A 21,149-nucleotide genomic window follows, 5' to 3' on the forward strand; every position below is an offset into this window, starting at 1 on the left:
TTGGCGGCTGATGCCAAGCATTCAGGGTTTAAGAAACTAGGTCCTAAGTTCCATAAAAATTGGTGGAGCTAATTCTGTGATGCACACCCCCTACATACATATTGAAGAAACTGAGACACTTGAAGAGGCTACAGCCTCAGTAAATGGATAACCTGGAAAAATTTCTTGCAGGTATGAGTAAATAAGGAAATGTGTTTATCATTTGTCATAGCTTCAAGAGGAAATAATAAAAAATAATAAAATGTAGTATTTATTACCTCATGAGTCTGGGGTTGAAATTTACACACATCTTATGGCCAGGGCCAAGAAAATGATCCCAGGTTGGTAGTACCTCCTGACACCTCGCAGAAGAAATCTGAAAATCGTTTCTGCAGGAAAGCATTCTCTAAGCCCACCAGGATTTCCTCAAAATAAATCCAGCCAAGTATAAGTTTGTAGTGAAAAATTAAATGCACAAGGAATAAGAAACAATAGATTTAGACCTGTAAGGACTTCAGATATTATCATTGCAAGATGTGAAATATAAAATAGCTAAGTGTGAAATGTTTAGGTAAGAGATGTGATTAAAAACATGAGTAAGGAAAAAGTGACTATAACCAGCAAGATTTTAAAAGTAACCAAATTCAACTTCTATGAAGAAAATATAATCATTGCAATTTAAAAGCAGTACATAGGTTAAATAGTAGCTTAGACATAGTAGAAGAGAGAATTAATGAACTGAAAGATAAATCTGAAGATATTACCCAGAAGGAATTACAGAATTTTAAGCAGATTGAATGTGTGAAGGGAAAAGAGACATGAAGGTTAGAATAGAAAGAGACTAGAGAAAATGAGAGAGTGTGTGTGTGTGTGTGTGTGTGTGTGTGTGTGTGTGTGTGGTGTGTGCCAAAATCTTCCAGAATTGAGAAAAACACCATTTCTCAGATTTAGGAGGCCCAGTGAATCCCAGGCAGGATAAATAATAAGAAGCTACACTTAGACACATTATAGTGAAATTATAACTACAATAATGGTTTACATTACCCTGAAAAAAGTTGACATATTGATAGCAAGCCAGAGAAAAGATCACCTTCAAAGGGGCAACAATTAGATTAACAGCAGACTTCTCAACAGCAACAATAGAAGTCAGAAGACAGTGAAATAATATCTTCAGAGTACCAACAGAAGGTAATTTTCAACTTGGAACTGAGTACCCAGCGAAACTTTAAAAATTGAAATGGAATAAAGATGTTTCTAGATAAACAAAAACAGACTTTATCACCAACAAACCCAACTAAGAATTCTAAAAGGATGCATTTCAGGAAAAGAAAAGTCTGAGATGCAAGTAGGAAAAACATCTAGAGAAACTGGTATTCATGTACACCAGTTTAAACACTGAATGTAAAAATAACAAAATGAACCAACTAAAAATAGGGACCACAAATTACTTTGCTGTTTCCTTCTATAGGTATTTTAATTTTGATGCTATAATTTTAAAGTTTAAAGCATAAAATACACAAAAAATGAAACATATGTTTCTATATGTCTCCTTATTTATGGTCAAGAAAATAACTAGCATTTAAAAAATGCCTTTTTAAATAACTGGTTTCAACCTTGAAAGTCCTTGTTTTAAGGAAGTAATAATTAAATTGTAATAATAACAGCTAGAAAGTTAGGAACTATTCTAGTTTCTAAGAACTATGGTGAGTCTATGGCCATGCCACTGATCCCGTCTGATCTTGAAAGCTAAGCAGGGTCGGGCCTGGTTAGTACTTGGATGGTAGACTACCTAGGAATGCCAGTGCTGTAGGCGTAAAAAATAAAAAATACGGGATTGTGAGCTGACAAGGTCCTTGCAATCTGTGAGGTCAACCAAGGGTTGCCTCACCTAAAAAAAATAAAATTAAATTAAAAATAAAATTAAAAAATAAAAAAATAATAAAAATTATGGTGAAATGGAAAAGAGGAAACTGTGCAGGATACATGTTCCCTACCACTGTTTTTCTAGTACCTGCCTCCTTTTGGAGGCTGTAGTATTCTCTCTTAAACATCTTTGCCTGTATATTAGACCATTAAAAATGTAGAATATTAATTTTGTAGGACACTAAGCAAAATGTGTAGTCTGGTTCCGCAAGCAATCCAGAATGATACACACCACAATAACTCAGGAAAATTATTGCAAACTTGTCCTAATAGATTATCAGGATAGTTACATTCAAGTATTCATTTGAAAAATGTAATAGATACTCCATTTGAGATAAACAATAATTTTGGTATTAGCAAAACATTATTTATTCATCTCTTTTTAATATGTTTAGATAATTCTTTGTGGTAGTAAAAAATTTTCTTACTCAACTAGAACTTAAATTGGACACTTGCCAGAATTTTCTGCTGGATATCTTCTCACAGGATTGTGAAATATGTAGAAGAATCCAAAAATGTGCCTCCTGGTTTTTATTACTAAAGTTACATGCATATCTCGGTAAGAGGGGGAAATACACAAAAATAATTTCGAAACTCAGAAAATTACTTTCATTTGAATGTAATGCCTGGAAATATTGTATGGTGATAGAATGCTTACACGGGACATCTGATATATTATGAGACAGAGTTTTTATTCTAGCATTACCATTGAAGAGTATAGGCTAAGCTTTCAGTGCTCTAGTCCTAACAATAAGAGGCCATGGAACTGAACAAGCAAGACATTGACAGTAGACCGAAAAAAAATAAAAGATGGGTATAGGGCAGCAGTGTTCAAGGAATGCAGTGGTTACTCTTAAATTCCAAACTCTGACCCTGGCTACAGCTATTACTTGGGTTCCTGGACAAGGTGATAGCAAAAGATAGCTGCTTTGAGGCTTTTGAATTTCAGATCTGCAATACTATAAATTATGTTTACAATGAACAGTATTGAGGAAGTGGGGATGATGAAATTGGATAAAAGTGGTCAAGAGGTACAGACTTCCAGTTATAAGATAAATAAGGACTGGGGATGTAATGTGCAACATGGTAAATGTAGTTAACCCTGCTGTATGGTCTATTTAAAGTTGCTGATAGATCCTCAAAGTTCTCATCACAAGGAAAAAAACTTTCTTTTTGAGGGGTAACTATATGAGGTGATAAATGCTAATTAAACTTTATGACTTTTAAAGTCATTATGCTGTATATTATGCGATATACGTTAAGCTTGTACATCCAACAAAAACTACTGTATGTAATTATATCAACAAAACTGGAAAAAAGAAAATTATACATATATTACACAACGGAATATTATTCAGCTTTTAAAAAAAGGAAATCCTGCTACTTGCAACATAGACGAACTTGAAGGACATTATACTAAGTGAAATAAGCCTAACACAGGAAGACAAATACTGCATGATGTGACTTATATGTGGAATCTAAGAAGGTGAACTCAGAGAAGCAGAGATTAGAATGGTGGTTGCCAGGGACTGGCGGGTGGGGAAAAGTGGGAGATGTTGGTCAAGTTCAAAATTTCAGTTATGTAAGATAAATAAGTTCTGGAGATACAGTGTACCGCAATATGACTAGATAACTATACTGTATTTCATACTTGAATTTTGCTAAATGGGTAGATCTTAAGGGTTCTCGCCACAAAATTTTTTTAAAATGGTGGCTAATGAGGTGATGGTAATAAGCTTGATTAATATGTTAATTAGCTTCCTTACAGTGATTACTTCACAATTTATATTGTGAAATATCAAAGCATCAAATTGTACATCTTAAATATATATAATTTTCATAAATTATGTCAATAAATCTGGAAAAATAAACTGGACATTCGGTTAAAATAATATATCATCTTATTTCATAAATATATTTTTAATTTGAAAAAGAAAGAGGCAGGCTAACCTCTAAATAAAGGCCTGGCTAAGAAAGCAGTAAACATCAGTATAGTAGCAAACACAATGCTGAAAACAGAGGTGCTCCGTAAATATTTGCCATTAACTATTACTTTGGACAAGTCATCATGACTTTTTTATGCCTCAGCTTTCCTCTCTTAAATCAAAATGATAAGTTCTTCAATTTCCTAATTAGCTAAGCATCAAGAGTTCTCATGTTAGTGTTAGAAGGTGCTCTTATCTGAGCCCCCAGAAAACAGAACTGTGAAGAACTATGCATGATTTGTTAAGAGAGAACCTAAAAGGAGGAAAGACCAAATTTGGCTTGTACCTTAAACCAAACAGACTTTCCCAGAAGGATCAACAAGATAAGAAATGCAAGAAGCTACACGTTGCAGAAACTTTGTAGAAGTTGTGCACCCTGGAAATGGTAAAGCTAGTTTGTGATTTGAGGCACTGAAGAAAATCAAAGTAATATCTCTGTTGAATGACATCATCCACTCCAGAATTACTGGTGTTTTTTCTGCTATTTTAAAGAAGGTCATGGAGGAATTTTCAGCTACTGCAGTTTCTTTGGCATGCCACTGAATGAAACTACTGACAGGTATGTGGGCAGAGGGGTCCTGGTTTCTATCTATTATGTGCATCTCATGTTATCCAAAAAAAAAAAAAAGTATTTTAAGAACCCTTTTTGGAAACTTTAAAAGCCATCAATATCTTTGAAATGGTGGCTTCTCTGTCAAGCAAAACTTCAACTATGCTTCTCAATCTTTTCCATTATGTCCATGGCACATGCTGAAAATTGTAATCTTTGTATGGCAAAATGGGACAAACATAGCAGGTTGCTTACTGAAGGGACACCATCACCATCCAGCTGCTCCAAGGATAGAGAAGATCAGTGTGTTGGAACACCTGTAAGGCACAAAGGCTAGGATGCTCTACTCTGAAATATATGTGGTGTTTGGTGAAGAAAGTAGCTCCATGCATCACTGAGTCTCATTTTTGACCCTTTGTCATCAAATCTTCCTCAGTCAACAGTCATGTAAGAAGTCTTGCCTGTTGCTAGGAAAACCTGTGAGCCCCTTAATATTTTGTCAAAAAATGTAACACTCTTTTCAACAACGCAGAAATTGGCTGACTTTCCCCAAGAACAATCTTGAAGACCTTGATTGAATTTCAGACAGACATTTTACTTTTGTTATTTTTGGAAAGAAAACAAAATCCATTCAAAGAACAGTATAACAGAGCAAAGGTCATTCATGTCTTCTTTGGTAAATTTCTGAGGTAAATTTTTTAATGTTGCTGAGGATTGTTAAGAGATTTGAGAGAAATAACCACGTAAACTGTCCAGTGATGAAAGAAGCACTTCTACAACTGAAGTTTGGGGGTGAAGATGGAGGAGGGAGATTAGGGGGAGATTTAATAAAACTTTATCAATTTTTATTTAGGCAATAATCCACAAAAACTAAGAAACATTATAAAATACTTTAAAAACTAGTTACTCTGATAATCCTAAAAATTATTACAGATGTTATAGATGACATATGTTGCTATGGCAAAGACCACCATCCCTCAATGTCAACTTTGCAATCAAGACAAATACAACTTTCTCAATGAAAGTTTCTTTCGAGCAGATTAAAGCTAACTTGTTGCTATCTCCAAACAATTTACTTTTTTTCAGAATAAAGCTTTGATTTTTGTGTGAAAAAAACAAGGGAAACATAAATCTTAGTGAAGTTTTTTTTATGTTATGTAGAGAAAATCAGTGTTTAATAAAATTAATTATATGTGAACATTTTAGTGCATGCTGTATGTACATTTTTCTGTAGAGAGGATCTGTAGTTTTCATTGAATTCACATAAGAGTTTTCCCCCACTTACTCTACCTCAAAGTTTATGGATTAAAATATAGACTGTCAGAATGCTATTCAGGTCATACAACTCTTCCTTTCAACTCCCAATAACTTAATTGTTATCAGCAGTCCTTTGGTGTCTTTTAGTGACACTTGTAGCGTTGGATATATTTTTTAGGTTTATGTCTTATTTCTACAACATGCATCTTAAGGGTAAAGAGATGCCTTTTCTCATAATTTAACTGGCTGTATATGGCAAATTTTTATTTGGTTGCTAGATTAATTTTTAAAATTATATTTTAGGACCAAACTGTGCACTGATACATTATTAGACTGAAACATATATTGCACTAATCAATATGGTGTAATAATTTTGCATTTTTGAGAATTTGAATTAAATGGCCACAGATTAGACTCCAAGCACACCAAACCTATTGCTATTGTTTATAGCTATGTAAGTTACAAGTGTTTTAGCTTTATAGTATATGTTCCTATTCCAGTAAAGTCAAATTCTCCTAGATTTTTGCCTGGATTTTCTCGAGCACATAGAATTTTGCTTTGCACATAGTAAGTTTTCAATAAGTAGTTTAGAATGGGGCAAGTGTAATAATTCAATGATCGATCGGTTGCCAAAAAAATGTATACTTTGCCTCCCTATGTAGTATAGTTTAAGGACAGGATGAAAAGTGCATAATACTGGTTTTACTATTGACTTTGCTATGCCTTACTTTTCTCTCTTTTTCACATTTTTGGTTGAAGGGATTAGCAAGACATAATATAATCAACTGAGAATTGTTACTGAAAACTCTGTCACCATTGACCCTGTAATTTTTTTGGTAATATTTCTATACCAAACTTCTTTTCTACATCAAAGACTTTTTGTCTCTCCATCAAATCTGCCCATCTGTACAACAAACATAGTAAGCAAAGCTAATATTTATTGCACACTTACTGTGTGCCAGGCACTGTGTAGACCTTAGAGATAGTTAAGTATTTTGTCTAATACGGCTCCCGTAAAATGAAACTGAGATTTGCATCCTGACATTCTGGACTTAGAGCCAACACTGTTGACCACTTAAGGTCCTTTAATTTAAGATTGAAGCATGACAAGATGCTGTCTTCCTCTGCTTCTATATCAACAAAGGCAGTGTCATACTTTTCAACTAGCTAGTAAGAACTTTGGGGCACAAGCACGTTTATACCTTACTTTCCTTAAGCCTTTTTAATGTGCACGGTTAATTCCTTAGTACTGCTTAATATTTTAGCGTGCAGTTGTTAATAAATTGCAGGCCAGTATTTGAGGTTGAAGTGTTATACAATGTCATTTTAACTCTTATTTTTGATTTTAATAGGAGAAATTTCAGATAAATTTCAGGATTACTGTACATGTTCTTCATAACTTTAAAGGGTCAATACGAAGTAGAGATTTTTCAGACAGGATTTTTTAGAGTCAGCATAATATCGATAAGATTATTTTCTAGTATTCCTTTTGGGAATAATAAATTGAGAAACTCAAAATAGTATACTTTCATTTCTCTCCTCTAGACCTTTATATTACTATTGAATATATTTTTCTTATAGGCATATTGATCTTATATATTTATTATTTAGGTCTATGTATATCAGAAGCCCACAATACAGTGTTATTATTTTAGTTTAAATAGAATTTTAATAAATAGAGCTTTACATATGAAACTAAGTAAATGCTCAATAAATATTAATGGGTTTTTTTTAGAGCTGTATTATATGTCTTGCCTCCATGAATAGTTTAAAGGTACCATTTTGTATAAAACATAACAAAATAAAGCCCTCAAAAGAAGATACTCAGAGTCAAGTTCTGATACACGCTGTTTTAATAAAAATTAACTTAATGCCTATCAAAGAGGGCTTAAAAATATTATGTTTCAACACACACACACACACACACACGTACACACACACTCACACACCTGGAAAGTATTATAAGAAACTATCTTCATTATGATCTTTTAATTACATCTCTAATTCTTTCCTTACTATTAGTTTGACATTTGAAGGATTCCTTCGAAGTAGCCATGACCTGATATTTTACAGGAGAATATGCACTATTGCACAGTCCCCAAACCTGCTGCAATGAGGAAATTTTCTCCTTGTCCCACAAACTCAAAAGAAGTTGGAGGAAAAGTTTCTGAAAATGGCCATTTATCAGTCCAATATCAGAAACTATTAATGCTAAATCTGCTGTTCTACTCTCATCATCCTCTCTGATGATGTCAAGTTGGAAACAGGTCATCGTGTTAGACTTATGAGATTTGAAAGAGAGTTGTACATTGACATACAAAAGATATCTGATAAAATACAATTTCTTTTTAAAAAAATCTATAGAGACCTAAAAATATACATAAATACAGTATTTAATTTGATTTTCACATTAAATTTTATAGGCACATAAAAAATGTCTATTAGCAATTGATTTCTCTAAAAAGTAAGAATCTGGCATCTGATCTGGCATGCATAATTTCTAAGAAGCTCTACAATGGTATTATTCTTAACAAAAATAGCACTAATTCTAAGTAATTTTAAGACAGAGACTATGTGGTATTGTTCTTTATACTATCCACAGCACCCCAGCATAAGGCTGCATGTGGAGTAGGTACTTAATATCCGTTAAATACATAAATCGACAGATCTTTTCTGATAGATTCAGCTGCTATCTGGTGTGTATCTTTTTATTTGTTTATTGATTGTCTCTATTTGCTATATTTGAATAAATTCTTTCAAAATATTAAAACATCAGAGTCCTCATTATGATTCTGTAGGACATTTGAATCTCAAACATTTCTGCATTTTGCATAGTGGCATTGTAGGGCAGGCCGCTATAAAGATCCATCACTCACCTGGGTCCTGATGAATAAAATGGCTTTAGCAAAGTTAAGATTTAGAAAGGAAACTGCTTAAGTACTTTTTGTTTATTTGTTTATTTTGTCTTAATTCCATAGGTGCACTCAAGAATTTGAGCATGCTAAATATTCAAATCATAGTGCCAGGTACACAGTTATAAATGGGTGCTCAATACTTCATTTGATAACAATGCTAGAACTGGTGGTATAAGATTCACTTTATTGACTAACCAATCACACTGTCTTCCTGCTGGGTTTCCAATAGATTCTTTTTCCTTATTTGGTATAATTCTTTACTCTTTTAAAGCCACTTACTTCTTTTGTTTCTTTGAAAAACAGTGACTTCTAGGTCATATTTATCATATTCATAACCAGAGTATGGCATTTTTTCATCTTTCTTGTTCTGGTTGCTGTGGAAATGAAGATGTAAATATATTTACAGAGCTGCCATGGATGGTTTCACAGGATGAGCAAAGCACAACTCCAGGAGGTGTTATTCATATAGACTGCAATATGAATGAGGATCCCCGCCCCCCCTTCTCCCATCATAATTTGGGTTCTCCCAGAAGCAGACCCCGAGACAAGGATTGAAAGTGAGAGTTTATTTGGGAAGTGGAGAAAACAATAGGGCAAGAAAGTGAGGAAGTGAAACCAGGAAGGAAGAAGGCTAATAAAGCGTCCAGTGAGCGACTAGAGCTTAATTCCATGGGGAAACTTGGAAATAGTTCAAATTACATGTCTCAGAATTATCCCAGCAGAGGAGTGAGGAAACTGTGGTATTTATATACCAACCAACTCCTGAGGCGAGTCATTCATTGAACAAGGGCCATTATGGTCATTATGGTGGGTGTGGAAGTATTGATTCCTTGGCAGCTTTTCCTTCTGGAAGCAAAGGTTGGGGCTTTCTGTGATTCTGGGATGTGGAGGGGAGTGGAGAAAAGGAGCCTTCAGGGCAAAAATTCAGATCTGAGAATGGAAGTCATCCATTCTCAGAGCACAGCAGAGGCCTTGACATGGCAGAATCTGCTAGAATCTCCTACAATCTCCTAGAGTTAGGTAGACATAGCCCTTACGACAACACATGTATGTATAATTTTCTTTATTTAATCTGACATCTTAATTCCATATCATTAATCTGATTTTTTTCTTTTTATTCTTTTGTGCCTTCTAGGCCAGTTATTAAATATTGTATTTATTTTTTATGGTGACCAGGCAGTGTTCAGTATCCAAGTACTGTTTGACAAATGTGCATTATACAGTACTATCTGCTTGAACTCAGTGCATTAAGAACTATCATCTTGAGTTTCTACATATACCCCACTTTTAAAGTTTCTATTGATAGTTTTTTATTTCCTTGTAGAAATCTTAAATATGTATGCTGGGTTCAACCCTACTTAATTCTCTAGGGTATAACCATAATTTCATTACCTTATATTCATATTTCTACTCCCATCCCCAAATATTTAAAATATAATACAAATAATAATAATAATAATAATAATAATAATAATAATAATAAACCAAACTGAATTGAAGAGTATAATCAGTACCCTCACTATGATTCTCCATTACCACTACCTCTCAGAGGTAGCTATGCTTATTATTCTGGCTCCAACATTTAATTTTTATGTGACCCTGGACAAGGTATGCTGTGAAATCTGTGCTCAGTTTCCTCAGCTGTAAAACAAGGATAATAAAGTTCCATACCTCACAGACATATTTTGAGAATTCATGGAGGTAATTAGAAGAAGTTCTTAGGGCAGGTGCATGTTTTATAAATGTTAGCTATTATGTCTCTTTCCTACATATGCAAGCACATAGGTCAGCCAATTTTTTTTTCCCCTCACAAATGGGACCAAGCAGTTCTGACATTTGTTTTTGTATACATCTGCTTTGTTCTTTTTAACAATTGTGTAGTGTTCCAGGCCTCTGTTAACGAACCATTTCATAGTTTTTCATAATTTTCTGTTTGTCACTATTTATAAAACAATTTATCTTAATACCTGAATAAACTGAAAATGAGATTTTTATCTATTGCTCTTTTTTTCCTGCCAGATTGTCTGATGTTCAGATTTTAGTATACATTTGGAATTTGTTCACTTTATTGTAATGGTCCATGTGCTTCTAGGCTCTGAAAGTTATTGCTTACGAATACTTGGGTTATAAGATTAGACAGATAGATAGATATAACCTGTTATATCAGTTTGAATTTGTTTGCAAGTAACAAAAATCCAAAAGAACAGTGGTTAAACAAGACAATTTCTCTTTTATGTAAACATCTACATGTTTTATGTAAATGGCACCCCTTAATGTTGTGCAAGACACAACTCAGTGAGGTCCAAGGAGACTGTTTCAGATCCAGCCATCACATTTGCATTACAGCCAGCAGGAAGGAGGAGTGAACAAAGACAGGACAAAGGGTGCACAAATTACATTATTTTATATTATGCATAAAATTTATAAAATTTATAAAATTTTATACGTAACAAAATTTACCAATTTATTTTTAAGTGTGTGATTACTTTAGTGTCATTAAGTACATTTGCATTGTTATGCAATTATCACTGCCATCCATCTCCAGAATTACTTTTCTGTCTTTCCAAACAGACTCTGTACCCATTAAACAATAACTCCCCTTTCTTCCCTCTCCCCATCCCCTGGCAACACCATTCTACTTTCTGTCTCTATGGATTTGACTACTCTAGATACCTCATACGAGTGAAATCATACAATATTTGTCATTTTGTGACTGGCTTATTTTACTTACTATAATGTTTCAAGATTCATCCATGTTGTAGCATGTGTCCAAATTTCCCTCCTTTTAAGGGCCGAATAAGTTACTACAATTTGTTTATTTATCCAGAACACTTGGGTTGCTTTCACCTTTTGGCTGTTAACAATGCTGTGAAACATTGGCGTCCAAATATGTGTTTGGGTTTGTGCTTTCAATTCTTTTGGGAAATACCCCAAAATAGAATTAATAAATCATATGGTAACTCTATTTTTAACTTTTCGAGGAATCGCCATTCCATTTTCCATAGAGGCTGTATCATTTTACATTCCCACCAGCAATGCACAAGGGTTCCAATTTCTCCACATCCTCACTGACATTTGTTATTTTATGTTTTTTTGATAATAGCCATCCTAATGTCACGAGGTGGTGTTTCATTGTGGTTTTGATTTACATTTCCCTAATGATTAGTGATGCTGAGTATCTTTTCATGTAATTACTGGTCATTTGTGTATCTCCTTTGGAAAAACATCTCTTTTAATTCCTTTGTTGATTTTTTAATTGGATTTTTTGTTGTTGAGTTGTAAGAGTTTTCTTTTTTAATAAATTCTGGTTATTAACCCCTAATTAGATAAATGATTTGTAAATATTTTCTCCCATTCTATGGGTTGCCATTTGACTCTGTCGATAGTGTCCTTTGAGGTATTAAAGTTTTTAATTTTTATGTAATCCAATTTTTTCTATTTTTTTCTTTTGTTGATTGTGCGTTTGGTGTCATAGCCAATAAATCGACAAATCCAATGTCATGAAGTTTCTCCCTATGTTTTGCTCTAAGAGTTTTACAGTTTTATCTCTTACATTTAGGTCTTTGATACATATCGAATTAATTTTTGTATATGGTATTAGGTAAGAGTCCAATTTCAGTCTTTTGCATGTGAATATCTAGTTTTCTCAATACCATTTGTTTAAAAGACACCAACTACGTTTTATAGAAAGAGTCCTGTAAGCTGCCACATAACACTTTACATCCCAATGGCCAGAACTTACATGGTACACTTAGCTGCTAGGAAGGTTGGCGAATGAAGGTGATACAAAATATTTTAATTAAAAATAAAATTTTAAAATTGTACCTTTTCATTTTCTTCTTTTGATTACCTTGAAGGTACTATGAAATAATGTTGTATAATGATGTACATTCAGGCATCTGCATTAATTTTGAGAGCAGGACACTTGCATTTTTATGCAAGTGATATATTTTTGAAGATCTAGTATCATATCTCAATAGGAATAAATGTAAAATAAATGATGGAGGTGGAGGTGGGGCAGGGGCTGGAATACTTTCTCAGAGTCTATAAATCTATTACAGTGATGTTGATCTTGCAGCTGAGTCACCAGTATTTTTTTTTCCCATTCTTGCCCAGATAATTGAGGATTTTTTAAAGGTTGAGAATGTATCTGCTCCATTTAAGTGTCTCAGACGCGTTTCTAATATTTTGCTGTGTGCCCTCTTCCAAATGAACAATATCAGCTGTTGTGAAGTTTGGCCTTCTTCAGAGCAATTTATCATATTTCACTTCTATTCCAAAGTTATCGATAGAGGAGCAAGTTGTTGATATGGGAGCATCAGCACTCAGTGGCATTGTATGGGCTATTAAAAACAATTTTACATTAAAATAATGGTGAGTGTTAAGCAGCAAAATAGTCACCCAAATTATTCCATTCCAAATCGTGTGACTGGGGTGTTCATAGTGTATGAAGGACAGGTAGACAATTCGGTTGAGCAGCTGTGATGACAAAAACATGAAAATAGTCACTTGCCTACCAGTTCTGAAATGATGCAATTTTAATAATTATGTAATTCTCAATAATTTTACAATGATTTAAAATTAGCATCTAAAATGAGACTTTATTAATATTTCTGTTGTGCTATTTCAAACTTACATAAAGTGGTGCCATACTGTATCTTATGTCTTGATGATGTAGTGAAAGAGAAACACATATGAAGTATATAATCACTGTGTTTAAAAATCCTATTTTTAAAGGAAACTCATTCGCTTTAAAATACTGAGAGTGAAGGTGCGGGTGAAGGGTGAATATAAATGAAACAAAATTTGCAGTAGGTTGTAACTATTGAAATGATGGCTACATAGGGGATTATTATATTATTCTCTTTACTTTAGCGTATGTTTGAAATTTTCCACAGTATAAAGTTAAAAATAAAGAAGGTTTGCTCTGTTAACATGAACTTATACCTAATTGGATTAGTCGCCTCCATTTTCATTTTTATATCAGAAAAAAGGAAAAAAGGGGGTACAATGTAGCATACATATCTTGGTCAGAGATATCTTTTGAAAGGGACAGGTATCGTTTATGAAATTAACCACCCTGAAAGAAATGAGGATATTTTTGTTGGCTAATTCTAAACTTGAACACTCAAAGGCTCCATGGAAACTTCCTGTGGAAGGAAGTAAACCCTACTTATAGTGTGTGGTATCCTGATATTGAATGATGAATGAGAACTCTTCTCTGGTGGCATAGCCTCAGGTGGAGGCCTGTGAGTAATTCCTACTGATAGCAACCTAGGAAAGAAAATATATTTAATTCCTGGGATTCACCCTCATAGTTTTCCCTCTAGACCTAGAGAATTAATTGTTTCTTCATCGTTTCAAAATTAACTCCCACATCCGAGCTGTTGATCACATCTATTCTGTCTCCTCTGGGATTTTACTACAGTGACTATTCCCTCATTCCCTCCCTAATATAGTCAACCTTTCTGTCTGCTAGCCCCTTCCACACAGCATGAAAGTGTGTTCCGATTTCCTGTAACTTCCCATCTCCATCTAGCCAAGACTGCTCCAGCCCCCTTTCTTCATCCATTCCTAAGCAATTCTTCAACTTAATTGTATTTACTCCTGTTCTCCACTTTCTCAACTTTATCTTACTGTAATTAGACTATAACCACCATGTCCCTAAAATTGCAATGGTAAAGACCACTAATTGCCTAATTAACAAATCCAATGGCAAGTTTTAACCCTTGCCTTATTTAATCTAATTGCTTTTTTTAAAAAATTATAAGCCTGACAGTTTTTTCCTATTTTATTTAATTACAGTTGACATTTAATATTATATCAGTTTCAGGTGTAGTTCAGCATAGTGGTTAGATATTTATATAACTTACCAAGTGATCCCTCTGATAAGTCTAGTACCCACCTCACATATTTTGTATTGCCAATATATACTTCTTAATCTTTTCACCTTTTTCACCCAGCCTCCCAACCCCCCTTCTGTCTGGTAATCATCAGTTTATTCTCTGTATCTATGAGTTTGCTTCTGTTTCATTTCTTTGTTTATTTTGATTCCACATATAAGTGAAATCATGTGATATTTGTCTTTCCTGTCTGACTTATTTCACTTAGCATAATACCCTCTCAGTCTATCCATATTGTCACAAATGGTAAGATTTCATTTTTTAACACAATTTATGTGCTTCATAAATATTAGTTTGTGTAATCCTATAACAACCCTATGAGGTAGGTACTATTATTATCTCCATTTTGTAGATAAACAGAGGCAGAAAGAGAGATTGAGTAATTTGTCCAGGACCACCACCATCCTTTTTTATTCCTTTAGTGTTTTTGTTTGGTAAATCGGTTTTTGAGATGACAGCTAGGATAGTCAGAATAATTCCCACCTCCCCCATGTTTTAATCCTTGGAGTCTGTGAGTATGTTAGGTTACACGGCAAAGGGCAATTAAGGTTGAGGATGGAATTAAGATGACTAATCCATTGATAGGGAGAGTAGCCTAGATTATTCAGGTGAGCCCAACAGAATTACAAGCATCCTTAAAAGTGGAAGAGGGAAGTAGAAGTAGAGAGTCAGAGAAGGCGATATGATGGCAAAAACAAAACCAGAGTCATGTGAGACTGACTGAACCTACTGTTGCTGGCTTTGAAGATGGAGGAAAAGGCCAAGGAATTCAGGTGGCCTGTAGAAGCTGGAAAAGGCAAAGATTCTCCCTTAGAGTCTGCAGAAGGGAATGCTGCTCTGATGACACCCTGACTTTAGACCAGTGAAACACATGTTGGATTTCTGACCTACAGAATAATAAGACAATAAGCTTGTGTTATTTTAAGCTTCTAAAGTTGTGCCAATTCGTTACAGCAGCAATAAGAAACTCATAAATAGCCTATCCTGGCTGTCCTACTTCTCTGACCATTCCTTCCCAGGGTCCTTTCCTGGTTCCTATTTCTCTGATCTTCTAATGGTTTGCAATCCCGAGAGCTCTGTCTTTAATACCAGTTCTCATCATATACATTTCCTCTGGGTAATATTACTATTCTCATGATTTTAACCACTATTTATACTCTAACTTCCAAATCTCTAATTATAACCCAAACGAAATCCTGAACTCAAGACTATATATTTAGATATATATATTTATGAATATATACACATATATACTTACATATGTTATATGTATATGTACACATGTACACATACATACATACATACATACATATATCCCCAACAGTTTCCAAGACCTTATATCTCAATGTGTAACAGGCCACTCAAACTTATTGAATACCCTCTTTCTTCAAAGCATCAATTCCTCCTATACTTTCTGCTTGGAATCTGGATAAGTCAAGCCAGAAACTAGGAAGTCACTATTTATTGTTTCCTCTTACTTAGCCTCTAAAACCCAACAGTAAATAAGTCTTGTTGATTTCACCTCTTTGAGATCTCTCCAAACCATTTCCTTCTCTCCTTCCCCACCTACTCTACTTCACTGCTTGCCTGGTTCTCATTACTTCCCTGGACTATATCAACCTCTTTGTGACTTTTTGTCTAGCCTGGGCCCTGTCACTCACCCCTCCCCAACTATTTTCCATATAGCCACTAGAAGTACTTTTCAAAACACAAATCTAATCATGTTACTTCATTGCTTAAAATTCTTTAGTGTTTACTCACTCCCTTAATGTAGAGCAAGGCAAAATAAGATCTGGCCTCAGCCCAGCTCTCCAGCCTCATGTGCTCCAGTAATAGTGAAGTATCTGAGGTTTCCTGACAAGCTATGCTCTTTAATGTATTGTGCCTTTGCAATACTATTCTCACAGTTCCTCATCTTTTCTACCTGCTATCAACACAAACATTATTTCATATCCTTCCTTGCTCTTACTAGGTAGAATTAAACACACACTCTTTTGTTCTTTCGTGCATTTTACTTACTGTTGTGTTTATTTTCCTGTCTATTGTCCCCATTAAACTGAAGCTCTTGATAAGGAAAAAGCAAATTTCATTCACCTTTCCATTCCTAGCATCTAGCATAAAGCCTAGTATATATGAGGAATCTACTAATTGTTGAAAACAAGAGAGATTTGAGAGTATAGTTAGAGAAAAGCAGAGAGGAGAGGGGCTCCTAGAGAACTCTGTGGCTATTAATGGACATGATGATAAAATATCGTTGAAGCCGATAATGTTGTGAAATTGAGTCTCATAACTTTTTGGGGTCCAGTCACTAATTTGGAAAACTAGTCAGTACTCCCTGCGCCTAGTTCAATGTCTGGTATGCAGTACATGGTTAAGAAGTATGTTCTAAACGAAGAATTGAATACATAAAGGAATGATGAAGAAGGAGAGACCATGGTGGGGATGAGATTAATTGTGAAAAAAGGGCGCAACGTAGATACTATTGCAAAGAGCAATGTCAAGCTCATAGGCATGGAGGTGGGAATGTAGCAAGTTAGAGAAACAAGGAATAGAGCAGATGGATAACATAAAGGGGGCATAAAGGCAATGAAGAGTGTGAGGCGAAGATGGGGGAGGTGAAGAGGAGACAACCCTGGCAGGCAAGGAGATGCAATGAGATGTCTCAGTGTTCCAGGTGTGAGATAATGAAGGCCTAGACCACGAGGTGGTATGGGATCAGAATGGGAAAGAGATGTACCAGACGAACAAAGGATTATAGAGAGAACTTAATGAGTGACTCCATATAGAAAAGAGAGATAGGAATGAAGAATGATTCCTAGATTCTGAACCTCAGAGAAATCACCAAATTAAGCAAGCCCAGAAAAGGAAGCTGGCTTTGCAATAAAAAGGAAGCATTTAGCTTTCCCAGTAGTTTTATAAGATTGTGATAGAGTTAGGAGGCATCATGACTCTTTTAGAAGCTAGATTAAGATTGAAAGGATTTTCCTATAGACTCTGTAATAGTTTTTTAGTGTAATATATAAATTAAACATTAACTTAGTTTAATCTTTTTCCTAATTACAAAATAAATACGTGATTAATAGAGAGAACTTGGAAACCACAAAAAGTAAAGAAAAAGGGTTATCCATAAATCTATCGTACAACTATAACAACCGAAGTCAAAGTTTGGGAGCACATGATTTGGATTATTTTTTTGATATATTAATATGTCTTAGACATACAGTTGATTTTCAATTAGAAATGTCATTTCTTTTCTGTCAATATTCTTTAACTTGTTTTTTAAAATTGGCTTAAATATTGCACATACTATATTTACTTTATAAAAATATTCAAACAGTATAGAATTACTCTTTACACAGAAGTCTCTTTATGTGGGATCTTTCCATTCTAATTTTTCTTCAATTCTACGAATCCTGCTACTCTAAAAGAACCACTGTTAACAGTTTGTATTTATTTTCAGAACTGTTTTGGTGCATAATTATATTCACAAGTATTTCCTATTTACAAACATCTATACATATGTATAGATCTGTGTGTATGGATCTCATACATACACACACATGTATACATACATGTACAGCAGGATTATAATGGCAGCATAGTATTGCATATTAGGGTATTATAAATTATTTATACTCGGTTGCTGAACATTCAGATTTTCATTTTTTTTGTTGTTGTTCTTTAAAAATAATGCAACAAAGAGCATTCTTGTCTAAATTCTGGCTTTATTGGGAATTCTTCTGGTGTTTCGTTGTTCAGTATATTAGTTTAGATAGTCTTTGTCATGGTAAAATAGACTTCCTCTATGTCAGTGTACTGAAATATTTTTTCTTTAATTATGAGTAGCTGCCAAATTTTAGCAATTACCTTTTGGCTTCTATTGAGATGGTATTATTCCTTTGAGTTATTAATGTAATGAATTATTAATAAATTAATAGGTAATCCTTCCTGCATTACTAGACTTACCCTTCTTGGTAAATAATTACTATTCTTATTATTCTTTTAATAATGAACTATTAACTTTCATTTGTTTGTATTTTATTTAGGATTTTGAATCTATATTCATTTGCTGTTATTTTTAACTTGACCAGGAACTGGCTTCTAGATGTTTAAAGGATGTGTCATTGCAAATATCAGAGGCTTGAAAATAGACACACACCCGGTGGCTTAGGAATCTGGGATGTCTTCCACATAGCTCTCATAATAAGCAACTACTTTAGTCCCTATTAAAAATGGGAAAGAGTACTTCCAGCCTCTCCATTTCTAAGTGATTCTACCTCTTCCCCAGGCCTCTGTTTTGGAGGGCAGGGCTGGGAGAGAGAGTCTGATCAGTGTATCAGTGTCTGCCTTCACTCAATTCCATATAGCCTGGAATCTTTCAGAGGGAATGCTTCTCGCTCATCTTTCTTTAAGGCTGGCCTCCTGGGAGCCAGCCACCTCAACTTTTTGAAGAGAAACAGTATCTAAACAAATTTTGAGTTAAATTAAAACTGTATTTCTTTGGATATCTTGAATCTTTGGTAGCTTTTCTTATTAAAAACTTAAGGTGATTCTTATTCAATTTTTAAAACTATTAGTATAAAGATGTATTAATTTTTATAAATTATAATGTGAATGAGAAATAGATTTTTTTATTTTATTTTTATTTATTTATTTATTTAGAATAATTCTTCTTTCCCACTCCCAGGACTAGTAGAGCTAGAGGGGAGTTACTTCGAGAAAATACTGTTTGCCATTAGCTAGATAAGACCCATTCTGTGAATAAGATAAAAGATTCTTAAAGGGAATTATGATGTGGTAAAGTCAGTTTGTGACGATAGTTTTGAAGCATCCTAACATATGCTTTCTCTGTTGGAATACAGGAAGTGGCAGTCTTCATTATTTCTACTCCAAAGTGTGAACATGGTACTCTCTAATATTAAATCATCTGTTGATCGGGTTATGTTATGTGGATTAAATGAATTAATATATATTTTATATTATATTATATATTTTATATTATATATATTTATATATATAAACTATTTGGACTATTACTTGGCACATAGTAAGCCCTCTATAAACAGTAGCTACTACTAATTATTATGGGGGTAGATAAGCACCTCTGACATGACTCCCATTGATTTCTACTTCCTGGAGTGTGACTGGACTTAGTGACTTGCTACTAATGAGTAGAGTATGCAAAAGTAATAGGATGTCACTTCTGTCATTACATTCAAATAGACTGTGGCTTCCATTTTGCTGGACTTTCTATTGCCTTCCTAGCTTGCCCACTTTTGCAAACTGCCATGTTGGCGCAGAATTAGGGTAGCTTCTGTCCTAAAGCCTTCGAGAATCTAGATCATATCAACAACCAGGCGGGTGAGCTTGGCAGTGAATCCATCCTCAGTTGAGCCTTGAAAGGACTGCAGCCCCAGAAAACACCTTCATTGCAGCTTATAAAAGACCCTAATACAGAGGACCCAGCTAAATTGTACCCAGATGCCTGACCTATAGACACTGTGACGCTGTTTTAAGCCCCTGAGTTTTGGGGTAATTTGGCATGCAAATTAAGAGATAATGTTTCTTAATATTATCATTTTTAGCAGAATCACAAGTGAAGACAATAGACTCTAGAGCTTGATACTGGAGTTTGAATCCCAGGTCTGTCACTTACTGTTTGTAAACTACTGTTGTTTAAAATACTGTTTAAGCTGTTGTGTAAACTACTTAATTTCTCTGTGCCTCAGTTTTCTCATCTGTAAGATAGGAATAATAATTGTGAAGGATAAATGAGATAACACATGTAAAGACCCTTGCACATAGTAAGTGCTATATCTGTTGGATATTATTTTATGAAGAAATTAGTACATAGGCTTTGTTACTGCTAGCATCAGCCATCAACTCTAGTTTTCTGTTAAATTGCCTTGCAAACAAGAATGTCTTCTAGTTTGTAAGTACATTTGGCCCAGTGCTGAAGTGAGAGAGACAGAAAGAATAATGGTTTCTGTATTTTTTCTTGAGGAAAATTAGAATTCCTTTCAAGTAAGTATTAAAAATAAGGAATTTGGTTTAGTTCTCTGGAAAAGAAGTGAAATTCTATGCTACCTTGTCTTCTACCCTCAAATGCCACATATTGCTGAGATGAATTACAGTAGGCAGAGGAATGTGCCCTTAGCTTACACTCACACTTCTTACAGTGGCAGATTCAACATAGACCTACAGTGAAATGCTGAGTCAAACAGAAGCCAGAAAAGTAATCAAGTTCCAGTAGTCCAAGTAAGAGCTGGGCAGAGGCAAGGTCTAAAGAAATAACTTCCATAGGTAAGAAATTAAATCTTAAGCCAATTTAAGCCAGAAGCAAGGTTGAAAACGATGAGGTCACTCATTAAGGAAAGATAAGATGCCAGAGACCTCGAAAACATAAAAATTATACACTTGTATAGCGCTTCAGAGTTTAAAAATGTTTTTGCACACAGTATTTTATTAGATCCTCACAACAACGAGGCAAGGCAGCACTGATGTGTTATTATTTTGAGATGAGGCAATGAAAGCTCAGATGGGTTAAGTTTCTTATTTGAAGTCACACAGCCACTAAGCGGGATGAGATTTAAAACTACTTTCTGATCTGGATGATAGGACATTCAGTCTTCCATAG

This window comes from Pteropus medius, unplaced genomic scaffold (assembly GCF_902729225.1).
Source record: "Pteropus medius unplaced genomic scaffold, Ma_sr-lr_union100, whole genome shotgun sequence".
In the NCBI taxonomy this organism is placed as follows: Eukaryota; Metazoa; Chordata; class Mammalia; order Chiroptera; family Pteropodidae; genus Pteropus; species Pteropus medius.